A 12,178-nucleotide genomic window follows, 5' to 3' on the forward strand; every position below is an offset into this window, starting at 1 on the left:
CAGCAGCATTTTCCAGCTGGTTTTTTTTTGTTTTTTTTTTTTTTTTTTGTCTTACAGACTCCTACTGGTTTTCCAGCTGAGCTCTATGTTCCAGACAGGGAGTTTAAGCTTAACAGGGCTGGCTTTTCTGGGTTATCTTTTGTAGACCCACAGACCCATGCCGAAAGCCTTCAGCCCATCTTCCAGGGCACTCTCACTACAAATGGTGCAAAGGCACCAGGGACGTTTACTGGGTGCTCATGGAATCCCCAAAGGGCTGGAGCTCAGCAGTGCTAAAGGCAACAGAAGGACAAAATAAAAAAGCCCAGTGTGGGTAAGCAAACCTGACCGTGTTTTACATCGCTGCATACCTCTTCATACCACCCTTGCACACCATGCAACGATGTATATGGACACGCAACACGGCTTCCACCCCGAGCCATCTGCTCTTCAGGATAGACACCTCTTGGTGGAAATACTGCTCTCATTTGTCCTCTTATCCTGCAATGGCAGAACATGGGCTTGCCATAACAAGTGTAGTCAAAATATTCCCACGCATAATAGCTGAAAACATTATTGAGGGATATTTTTCAAATCTCAATTAGAAACAAACTATTCTCTGGTCTCAGTTTTGCTTCAGTCTCAGACTGGCGGGGATATGGCATTTTAATTTCTATACAAGAAAGGACAAATCTCAACATAAAGAGAAAGGAAAAAGGCAGACATGCTAAAAACCAAGAGGATAAAAGGAAGAAAATCCGGCACAACAGCCCTAAACAGAACTAGCAGAGCACAAGGAGAAAAAAATAGCACCGACCATTTTTCTTGGTAATTTACTTAAGAGATTGAGAGCACAGCCCTAAAACTGCAACAACCATGCTGTCTTAGAGGACAAGGAAACCTCCGGGCACAGCTGCCTGGAAACAAGCAAACAAAATTCATGCTGCTTGCCTGCTGTGCTAGTGCTGCAGGGGGTTCACGCTGTGACCATACCCACAGCTCTCCAGACCAGAGACCTGCTGTGCCAGGCAGAGTCCGTGCACATCCAAATACACACACACACGTGTGTGTGAGAGAGAGCTCCCAACGCAGAGACCTTCCAACCTTATCAGACAAAGGCAGGCCTGTGACTCCCATCCACTGGAAGCATTATCGGGCCTTAATTGGGGAACAGTAAAGCTGGAATTCTGCAAGGCAAACATCCCACTTCAGGCAAAGGGTCTGCCTTCACCCTCCTCCTCCTCTCTTAAAACGTATTTTTGAGTTAAATGGATGAATGCATTAAGCTGCCAATTTAAATCACCAGCAGCCACCCAGAGGCAGAGAGAAGACGGGGACTCAGAGTTAGGGCTCCCACTCCATCCCTTCCTTCTCCCACTCCATCCCTTCCTTCTCCCAAGGTGCCTGCACACCACAGGACCCCAGATCCAGATGAGACTATATGTGCAATAGTCTTAACACTGCGCAAGAGGAACGACAGACCCTCTCCCTGCTTTCGTAAATGTAAGCTAGTGACTTAAAAGCAACCCCCGCACTTAAACCTTTCTGACTGAACACAGCTCCGATGAAGAAGCACCAGACTGGCCGCCTGGGAAAGCAGGATGCTCTGTCTATGCCACGGGCAGTACAGCACGCGGTGATCCCACAGGGCATCCCTGTACCACAGGGGGATTGCAGGGGAGGGGGATAACGGGGTGCCCTCGTCTCCCTCCTGATGGGTGCCAGGTACTGCCAGCCCACCAGTGTCCTAAACTAGAGGGTAAATATGTTATTTTGATGCCTAGATTTTGTGGCCATGGACTGCTGGGCTAGGAGCCGAGGCAATCATTTTAGAGGTGCAGAAATTGCCTCCCAGGTGAGGAGCACTACACCAAAAAAACCACATGGAGGGATGCAGAGAAGCGTGGACATCACCTCTGAGACAGTCCCATGCAGCAGGAGCATTTTTACCCCGCCCGACCCTGATCAGAGCATACTGCATGCTCTTATTGGAGGGGAAACGGATCAAGAAATCTGTCCTGGCAAAAGCCAAGCACAAGGTCTCTGGGACACACTGCTCAGTAGCAATGCAGGTGTTAGGCTAGCAGATTACTCCCATTTTCTCTGGAGGCTGGCAAAAGACCCGTTTTCATCTCCATTACATCCAACAGGAATGTCAGATTGTTAGCATCGGTGAAGATCGGTGGCATCTGGTAGCATGCAAGTGAATGGCGCAACTTTATTAACTTTTGGGGCGGATTTACTAAAATGCAAAACATATTCTTGGCGTTAAAGCCTCACCCCTTTCAGAGATCTCCAAGCTTCGGTGCTTGCAAAATAGCACCAGGGCTCTTGGCTCTGTGACATTGCCAGCAGAGTGGCATTTGAAAAGCTGATGTGCAAAACTCTCTGGGTTCTACAAAATCGAAAGAGTTGTTTCCCCTTCTGTCTGCCTCTGATGACAGATTATTATACTTCGCATCGCACTTTGTGATGTTTGGGTGATTTGAACATAATCAGGCTTAAATGCAGGCAATCAAAAAGAATATGCATTTTGTAGACACACTGATTTCCACACACTGACTACCAAATTGGCACAACTTACTACTGTTATCCCAAAAGATGGAAATGGAGGGGTCAAGATCTTTTAATAGACAGAACGGGTAAAATGGATGGAAAACTACTGCCTGTTTAAGAGATTGTTTCATTTTTAAAGGCGAGGACTTAGAAAGCAATAACGAAGCGGAGGGAGAGAAGAAGCACTGAAGATGCACACGCACATCTCTTATGCCTAAAATTCTCACTAGAGCAGCAGGCTTACTCTCATCTCTCTCATTCATCTTCCCATTAGTAATTCAAAAATATATATTTTATATCCAAACAGTTGATAGTGTTGAAAAGGCAGAGTAGCTATCTGGGTCAGCCAGTAAGGCAGGTGTAATAAAAGATACTCCTCCTCCCTACCAATCGTACTTCATAGGTACAGAACAGTTCAGAGCTCAGTAGGAGGCGCCTGCTTGGGAGCCTCTCTAGAGAGAGTTACTGCCAGGTGGTCTCAGTCTGTGGTGTGCTTGTAAAGCATGAACGGAAAAGTCTTAATGCGTCTTTCAGGAAAAGCAGAGGGACTGCTGTGGTGGGACTCCAGGCCACTGCCACTAACTTTCACATCCTGCAAATGGTCTAGAGAAAGACCCAACTCTCCTCTTCTCAACCTGAAAGACTGCAACTACATATCTTACAAAATCCATCTGCAAGAAGGGAAATCATTTTCCTGACTTCACTAATTATTGCCTTAAATCCTCCCAAAGCAAGAAACAGAACAGCCTTGGTCACTTATCTTCTCCTCAGCTCAATTTACAGATATTCACATTGATCTTGAAAGCCTCTATCACTCAAGTAAACCCACCGTTACAACAGCAACCCTACACAAATGAGGTTTATCAGAACAACTGCAGAATCGGAGCTACTGTTCTTATTCATAACAAGCTTCCCCTCTTTTCTGTGTCTTGCTAAATTTATTGCTCTAACAGCATCTTTGAGCAACAAGTTCTACCAGTTTGCTACAAGCTGTATTAAAAAGCGTTTCCTTTAACTTGCTGTAGACCTGTTACCTTTTAATTACACTAGGTGCCCTCTGCTTTTGCTTTCAGAACAGGGGCTAACAGGACCAGGCAAACAGTCTCTTTCAGCACATTAATGGTTCTACATTATTGTCCCTTTGATTTTCAGAACTCAATAATCTTAATCTGTTTCATCTACATTTTAAAACTGGAAGAAGAGTGATCTGGGGAATTAGTCTAATTTCAAGCCTTACTGAAACAGTGGAACAAACATTAAGAGAAAAGCCTAAAAGGATAATGGAATTGAACAATGAGCACCAACATAATGAGACAAACTTGATTGCTTTCTTTTATAAAATTACAAAATCAGTGATCAGAGGAAAGAGGTAGATGCCACATTCAGTTTTTCATGGAGCTTTGATACACCACCTCAAAACCTTGTTCTCAAGAATAAATTACTGTTGTTTTCAGTAAGAGCGCTGTTACTTTAGCTGAGGACCAGAAACAAAGAACACTAGGTCACTGTTTAGAGCAGCATCCTATTAATTAACCCTTTATAAATAATTAGCAGAGGTTATGAGCACACCATGGAAATGAGTGGTATGTGTTACAGATGGTTAGCAATCCCTCAGCAGACTAAGTTGCAGATGATAATAAGATATGGTTGTGGGCGACCTGCTGACCCCTCCGCTGTGAGACAGCAATGAATCATTCATTCTCCCACTACAACAACAAAACCACAATACAAAAATTTGTCCAAAGGATAAGATCAGAGAGGGATGCAGTGAATGTGTTCCTGTGATGCGCTACCACTTCTCCATGACTTGACCAGTAAGAGAGGGAGGTGAGGAACCCACTGCCTGTGAGACCAGTGTTTCTAACATCCAAGTTACTTGGCACATTAGAAAGGCTGAAGTTGCAGAAAAAAAGAAAATCTTAATTTGAAATTTGCTTAAGTAGGTAATGTAGATGGAAAAGGGCTATCTAATGGGACACACTGTACTTTAATGCTTACAGCTATTAAGGAGTGAATGTAGCAAACCAATTAGGAGATTACAATAAGGAAAGACAGCAAAAAGCCCACTTCAGCTGCAGACTGAACGTGCAGAGGAAGCCTGTCTGGGAACAGAAAAATTCCTCTTTACCATGGATGAGGTGTGGCTGCTGGTATATTCCAAATTCTGCACAACTCAATTTTACAAGCTTTTTTTTTTTATTTGTATTTTTTTTTAGTGTCCTTCACCACAGCAGAAGCTCTGGATTTAGCAAAGCAGTAAAGGAAATCTTAAATAAGCCTCCATGCCTGTTCTGGTTTTGGCTGGGATATTATGGTTAATTTTCTTTCTAGTAGCTGGTAGTGTTACGTTTTGGGTTCAGTAGGAGAAGAATGTTGATAATACACTGATGTTTTTAGTTGTTGCTAAGTAGTGTTTATACCAAGTCAAGGACTTTTCAGCTTCTCATGCCCAGCCAGCAAGAAGGCTGGGGGGGCACAAGAAGTTGGGAGGGGACACAGCCAGGGCAGCTGCCCCAAACTGGCCAAAGGGGTATTCCATACCATCTGACGTCGTGCCCAGTATATAAGCTGGGGGGAGTTGGCCTGAGGGTGCAGATGGCTGCTCAAGAACTAACAGGGCATCGTTTGGCGAGTGGTGAGCAATTGCACTGTGCATCACTTGTTTTGTATATTCCAATTCTTTTATTATTATTATTATTGTCATATTATTATTATTGTTGTTGTTGTTATAATGATTTTCTTCCTTTCTGTCCTATTAATCTGTCTTTATCACAACCCACAAGTTTTACTTTTTTTTTTTTTTTTTTTATTCTCTCCCCCATCCCACTGGGTGGGGGGGAGTGAGCAAGCAGCTGCGTGGTGCTTAATTGCTGGCTGGGGTTAAACCATGACAATGCCTAAAGAGCAGACACTCTGCCACAGTTCACTGGGAAAAATACTCCGAGTCCATCAGATGCCCCACTTGAAAGGCCAGGTGCACCCCACACTGGTGGGACTCTTATGTCCTGGAGGCATCTGTTGAATTTACCAGAAAAATCCGCCAGATTGATGTTTTTCACTTCTCTAACATGTTGTCCTATACGTTACTGTCATCAGTTTGGCAATGCTCCTGTTTAGTTTCCCTGCGCTCCCTGGTTTGACTGCTCTGCTAAGTGAGGTCCAGCATGGTGTAGTTTTACCACTCTGACTCCCTTCCACCAGCCTCCCAACAGCAGTTAGCACAGCCCACCCTGCCAACGCTGATCAGTGCTCTCGGCCGCTCTAGCTGAATGGCTGGGTTGTTTCCTACAACCGTGAAAAAAGCCAGTTTAACAAATCACACATTATTTTAGCTCTGGCACGTGAAATCCGCACAAGACCTATAAAATAAGGTGGAGGCATGCTGTTCTCCTGATGACTTCAACAAAGTCATCTGTAAGAGTCCCTTGTCCTGGGTTCAGCTGGGATAGAGTTAATTTTTACAGGAACCTGGGAGGTGGGGGGCATAGCCGGGGCAGCTGACCTGAACTGGCCAAGGAGCTATTCCATACCATGTGACATCATGCTCAGTATATAAAGGGGGAGCGGGCCGGGGGGTGGGCTCTTCTTTTCGGTGGGGGAAGTGGCAGAGCGTCGGGTCCCGGGTGGTGAGCAGTTGCACTGTGCATCACTCTTTTTGTATACTTTTTCATTAGTACCGTTGTTGTTGTTGCAATTTTCTTTGTGTTGTTCCAGTAAACTGCCTTTATCTCAACCCTCGAGGTTCCAGGTTTGTTTTTTTTTTCTCTCCTCCGTCTTCCCCCCCATCCCACCGGAGGGGGGCGGGAGGAGTGAGCGAGCGGCCGCGTGGTCCTTTGTTATCGGCTGGGCTGAAACCACGACAGTCCTTTTTGGCGCCCAACGTGGGGCACGAAGGGTTGAGATAACGACAGATCTGGCCAGAGCGTGTTGAAACAAATTTGTCATACGCATTTCTTATACTAGATAAATAGATGTTAGTCACAATGTTGATTCAGCTGTTTACATGGTGGCGTTTTGTAAGTTCTTATATGCTTTATGTATTGCCTGTAGTTGCGTATCTCATCTCTGGGAGAGTGATTGGGATTATCATTTTGCTGTACTGGGCAATGTCGACTTGTGAAATGATTACATCACTGGTCATGAGGTTAAGCTGTTATCTGTATGAGGCAGTGATATCATTTCCAGACTTTGGGCACCTTCTGTCGGATTTTATTGGTAATTACACCCAACCCATGGGGAAGTCAGGGGGGAATACTTCCCCCCATCCGTTCCCCTCCCTTTTCTCTTTCCAACTAATTACAACAGTTTTCGAGAATTTTGAATATCCTTGGGATGCGCAAGCCTGTGTGCTGTTAGTGCTATGCCTCCTGACTATGTTTCAGGTCTTGTCTAGGGCTACAAAGAGGCTCTTTAAGAGTACCACCCAGAGATCTGTCCCAAAGCTGGATATTCATGGGTGGCACGGCGTGTGGGAGGATGTGGGCAGGTATCTAGAGAACTTCTCACCTCCAGTGACTTGGAAGTTCACTCCCGAACAACTGCAGAACCCTCATGAAGTGATAGAATTTTTGAAAGGAAAATGCTGTGGCTATCCCAGAGACACACAACTCACTACACTGTGCTGGGCCCTGGCCGGTATCTACCAAACCCTGCTTGATACTATGCAGCACCCCCAGGGGGAAAAGGGGGAAAAGATGGAAAACAAGACAACATGCACCGTGGCTGCCCCAACCCCGACAACATGCACCGTGGCTGCCCCAACCCCGACAACATGCACCGTGGCCGCCCCTACCACGACAACAGGTACCATGGCTGCCCCTACCCCGGTGACAGATACTGCCACTAAACCAGAGAACCAACCTGTGCCAGTATCAGTTGCCCCTGTACAGAAAAAGAAACACACAAAGAAATCAGTTCGCTCAGTGAGAGATGAAGATGAACCAGGGTCATCGCGAGAACAGGAGGAAGAGGCAGAACCTGAAATAATTACCCGATCTCTATCCCTGAGTGAGTTGCGTGACATGCGAAAAGATTTTAGCCGCCACCCAGGTGAACACATTGTTACCTGGCTGCTCCGATGCTGGGATAATGGGGCTAGTAGTGTGGAATTAGAGGGTAAGGAAGCCAAGCAGTTGGGATCTCTGTCTAGAGAAGGGGGTATCGACAAGGCGATTGGGAGAAAAACACAAGTCCTCAGCCTCTGGAGGCGACTTCTGTTAGGTGTAAAGGAAAGATACCCTTTCAGGGATGAAGTTACATGTCACCAAGGCAAGTGGACCACCATGGAGAGAGGTATCCAGTACCTGAGGGAATTAGCCGTGCTGGAGGTGATTTATAATGATCCAGAAAATGCGCAGTCACCCACAGATCCAGATGAAGTCCAATGCACACAACCGATGTGGCGGAAGTTTCTACGAAGTGCACCACCAACCTATGCCAACTCATTGGCAGTAATGTCCTGGAAAGAAGGCTATGGACAAACGGTGGATGAATTGGCTGTCCAACTCCGGCAATATGAAGGAAGTCTCTCTTCCTCCCTACGGGCCTGTGTCTCAGCTGTAGAGGAATTGTCCCGAGAGTTCCAGCAATTCAAAGTAGATATGTCCTCCTCCTCACCTGTACAGGCCCGCATTGCAGTTATTGGGAGTAAGCGTTCCTCTGCCCAAGAGAGAGGAGAGAGAAAGTACACACGACGGGCTAATCTGTGGTTTTACCTGCGTGACCATGGAGAGGACATGAGGAAGTGGGATGGAAAACCTACCTCAGTCTTGGATTCACGGGTACGGGAGTTGCGAGAAAAAGCAACCAGAAAAGAAGATTCTTCTTGGAAAACTGCTGCTCCAGTTTCCCGTGAGCAGTCCCCCGGGCGCAGTAGATGGGCCGATCTCATTTCTGATCCTCTTGAAGGGACTTCTGATTCACATGTGCAAAAAGTGGGTAACAGATATTCTAACCAGGATTAGAGGGGCCCTGCCTCCAGCCAGGTGGAGGAGAGGGACAACCGAGTCTACTGGACAGTGTGGATTCGATGGCCTGGCACGTCAGACCCACAGGAATATAAGGCTCTAGTAGACACTGGTGCACAATGTACCCTAATGCCATCAAGTTATAAAGGGGCAGAACCCATCTGTATCTCTGGTGTGACAGGGGGATCCCAAGAGCTAACAGTATTGGAAGCCGAAATGAGTCTAACCGGGAATGAGTGGCATAAACACCCCATTGCAACTGGCCCAGAGGCCCCGTGCATCCTTGGTATAGATTATCTCAGAAGGGGGTATTTCAAGGACCCAAAAGGGTACCGTTGGGCCTTTGGTATAGCTGCATTGGAGACGGAGGAGATTGAACAGCTGTCTACCCTGCCTGGTCTCTCCCAGGACCCTTCGGTTGTGGGGTTGCTGAAGGTTGAAGAACAACAGGTGCCAATTGCTACCACGACGGTGCACCGGCGGCAATATCGCACCAACCGAGACTCCCTGATCCCCATCCATAAGCTGATTTGCCAATTGGAGAGCCAAGGAGTGATCAGCAAGACTCACTCACCCTTTAATAGTCCCATATGGCCCGTGCGGAAATCTAATGGGGATTGGAGACTAACAGTAGATTATCGTGGGCTGAATGAAGTCACGCCACCGCTGAGCGCTGCTGTGCCAGATATGTTAGAGCTTCAATATGAACTGGAATCAAAGACAGCTAAGTGGTATGCCACAATTGACATTGCTAATGCATTTTTCTCCATTCCTTTAGCAGCGGAGTGCAGGCCACAGTTTGCTTTCACTTGGAGGGGTGTCCAGTACACCTGGAATCGACTGCCCCAGGGGTGGAAACACAGCCCCACTATTTGCCATGGACTGATCCAGACTGCACTAGAAAAAGGTGAAGCTCCAGAGCACCTGCAATATATTGATGACATCATCATATGGGGCAGCACGGCAGAAGAAGTTTTTGAGAAAGGGAAGAAAATAATCCAAATCCTTTTGAAGGCTGGCTTTGCCATAAAAGAAAGTAAGGTCAAGGGACCTGCGCAGGAGATCCAGTTCTTAGGAGTAAAATGGCAAGACGGGCGTCGTCAGATCCCTGCGGACGTGATCAACAAAATAGCAGCTATGTCCTCACCGACTAATAAAAAGGAAACACAGGCTTTCTTAGGTGTTGTGGGCTTTTGGAGAATGCATATTCCAAATTACAGTCAAATTGTAAGTCCTCTCTACCAAGTTACCCGGAAGAAGAACGATTTTAAATGGGGGCCTGAGCAACGACAAGCCTTTGAACAAATTAAGCGGGAGATTGTTCATGCAGTAGCTCTTGGGCCAGTCCGGACAGGACCAGATGTTAAAAATGTGCTCTACACTGCAGCTGGGGAGAACGGCCCTACCTGGAGCCTTTGGCAGAAAGCACCTGGAGAGACCCGAGGCCGACCCCTGGGGTTTTGGAGTCGGGGATATCGAGGATCCGAGGCTCGCTATACTCCAACTGAAAAAGAGATATTGGCAGCATATGAAGGAGTTCGAGCCGCTTCAGAAGTGGTTGGTACTGAAACACAGCTCTTCTTAGCACCCCGACTGCCAGTGCTGGGCTGGATGTTCAAAGGGAAAGTTTCCTCTACACATCACGCGACTGATGCCACGTGGAGTAAGTGGATTGCACTGATCACACAACGGGCTCGCATAGGAAACCCCAGTCGCCCAGGAATTTTAGAAGTGATCACGGACTGGCCAGAAGACAAAGACTTTGGAATGTTGCCAGAGGAGGAGGTGACACGGGCTGAAGAGGCCCCGCTGTATAATAAACTGCCAGAAAATGAGAAGCAATATGCCCTGTTCACTGATGGGTCCTGTCGCATCGTGGGAAAACATCGGAGGTGGAAGGCTGCTGTATGGAGTCCTACACGACTAGTTGCAGAAACTGCTGAAGGAGAAGGTGAATCGAGTCAGTTTGCAGAGGTGAAAGCCATCCAGCTAGCATTAGATATTGCTGAAAGAGAAAAGTGGCCAGTGCTCTATCTCTATACTGACTCATGGATGGTGGCAAATGCCCTATGGGGGTGGCTACAGCAATGGAAGAAGGGCAACTGGCAACGCAGAGGTAAACCCATTTGGGCTGCCGCACTGTGGCAAGATATCGCTGTTCGGATAGAGAAGCTAGTGGTAAAAGTACGTCATGTAGATGCTCATGTACCCAAGAGTCGGGCCACTGAAGAACATCAAAACAATCAGCAGGCAGATCAGGCCGCCAAGATTGAAGTGTCTCAGGTGGACCTGGACTGGCAACGTAGGGGTGAGCTATTTATGGCTCGGTGGGCCCACGATACCTCAGGCCATCAGGGGAGAGATGCAACATATAGATGGGCTCGAGATCGAGGGGTGGACTTGACCATGGACACTATCGCACAGGTCATCCACGAATGTGAAACATGTGCCGCAATTAAGCAAGCCAAGCGGCAAAAACCCCTGTCGCATGGGGGGCGATGGCTGAAATATAAACAGTGGGAGGCCTGGCAGATTGACTATATCACACTCCCACGAACACGCCAAGGCAAGTGCCATGTGCTTACAATGGTGGAAGCAACCACTGGATGGCTGGAAACATACCCTGTGTCCCATGCCACTGCCCAGAACACTATTCTGGGCCTTGAAGAGAAAATTTTATGGCAACACGGCACCCCAGAAAGAATCGAGTCGGACAACGGGACTCACTTCCGAAACAACCTCGTAGATACCTGGGCCAAAGAACACGGCATTGAGTGGGTATATCACATCCCTTATCACGCACCGGCCTCCGGAAAAATCGAACGATACAACGGACTGCTGAAAACTACATTGAGAGCGATGGGGGGTGGGACTTTCAAACATTGGGATACACATTTAACAAAAGCCACCTGGTTAGTTAATACTAGAGGATCCGCCAATCGGGCTGGCCCCGCCCAACCAAGACTTCCACATACTGTAGAAGGGGATAAAGTCCCTGTAGTGCGCATGAGGAGTATGTTAGGAAAGACAGTCTGGGTTAGTCCCCCCTCAAGCAGAGGCAAACCCATTCAAGGGGTTGTTTTTGCTCAGGGACCTGGGTACACCTGGTGGGTGATGCAGAAGGATGGGGAAGTTCGATGTGTACCTCAGGGAGATTTGATTTTGGGAGAGAATAGCCAGTGAATTGGGCTGTATGATACCTAACTGCTAAATACCCTGCCAATGCATGTCATTGTATCTATAGTGTCTATATGCCATATCAAGGGTATTACTGTAAGAATTACCCAAATGACTGCGGGATGGACTTTGAAACTAAGCCAAGTACAAGAGCGACAGAACTTGAACTGACACCCAGCAATTTCCTCAAGATCAACATCCTCGACCTGCAGAACAAGGGCGTGAGTTGCACCAAATGTACTAGCCACAAGTTCCAGAGGCAGCATACAACGACCCACCATCTCACACCATCTCTCTTATCCTGAAGAACTGTTACAACAGATGGAGCCCCAAAGTCATGGACTAAATAAAATCAATGGACACATTAGAGGAATAGCCCATACGCTAAAGGAATACCATTCGCGTGTGTGTGTGTGTGTGTGCGGGGGGACGACGGGGACGGACGCAAGTCCATATACTTATATATATAAGACAAGGAAGTGGTAGTGGTCGATTGGAAA

The 12,178-nt window shown here is 47.1% G+C and overlaps 1 protein-coding gene across 2 annotated transcripts in view; it reads right to left on the reverse strand.

The window, feature by feature from the left end:
* CACNA2D2 (calcium voltage-gated channel auxiliary subunit alpha2delta 2) overlaps positions 1 to 12,178 on the reverse strand; it is a 232,997-nt gene that overhangs the window by 111,366 nt on the left and 109,453 nt on the right. The gene's annotated exons all lie outside the window — the stretch shown is intronic.

This window comes from Haliaeetus albicilla, chromosome 24 (assembly GCF_947461875.1).
Source record: "Haliaeetus albicilla chromosome 24, bHalAlb1.1, whole genome shotgun sequence".
Taxonomy (NCBI): Eukaryota; Metazoa; Chordata; class Aves; order Accipitriformes; family Accipitridae; genus Haliaeetus; species Haliaeetus albicilla.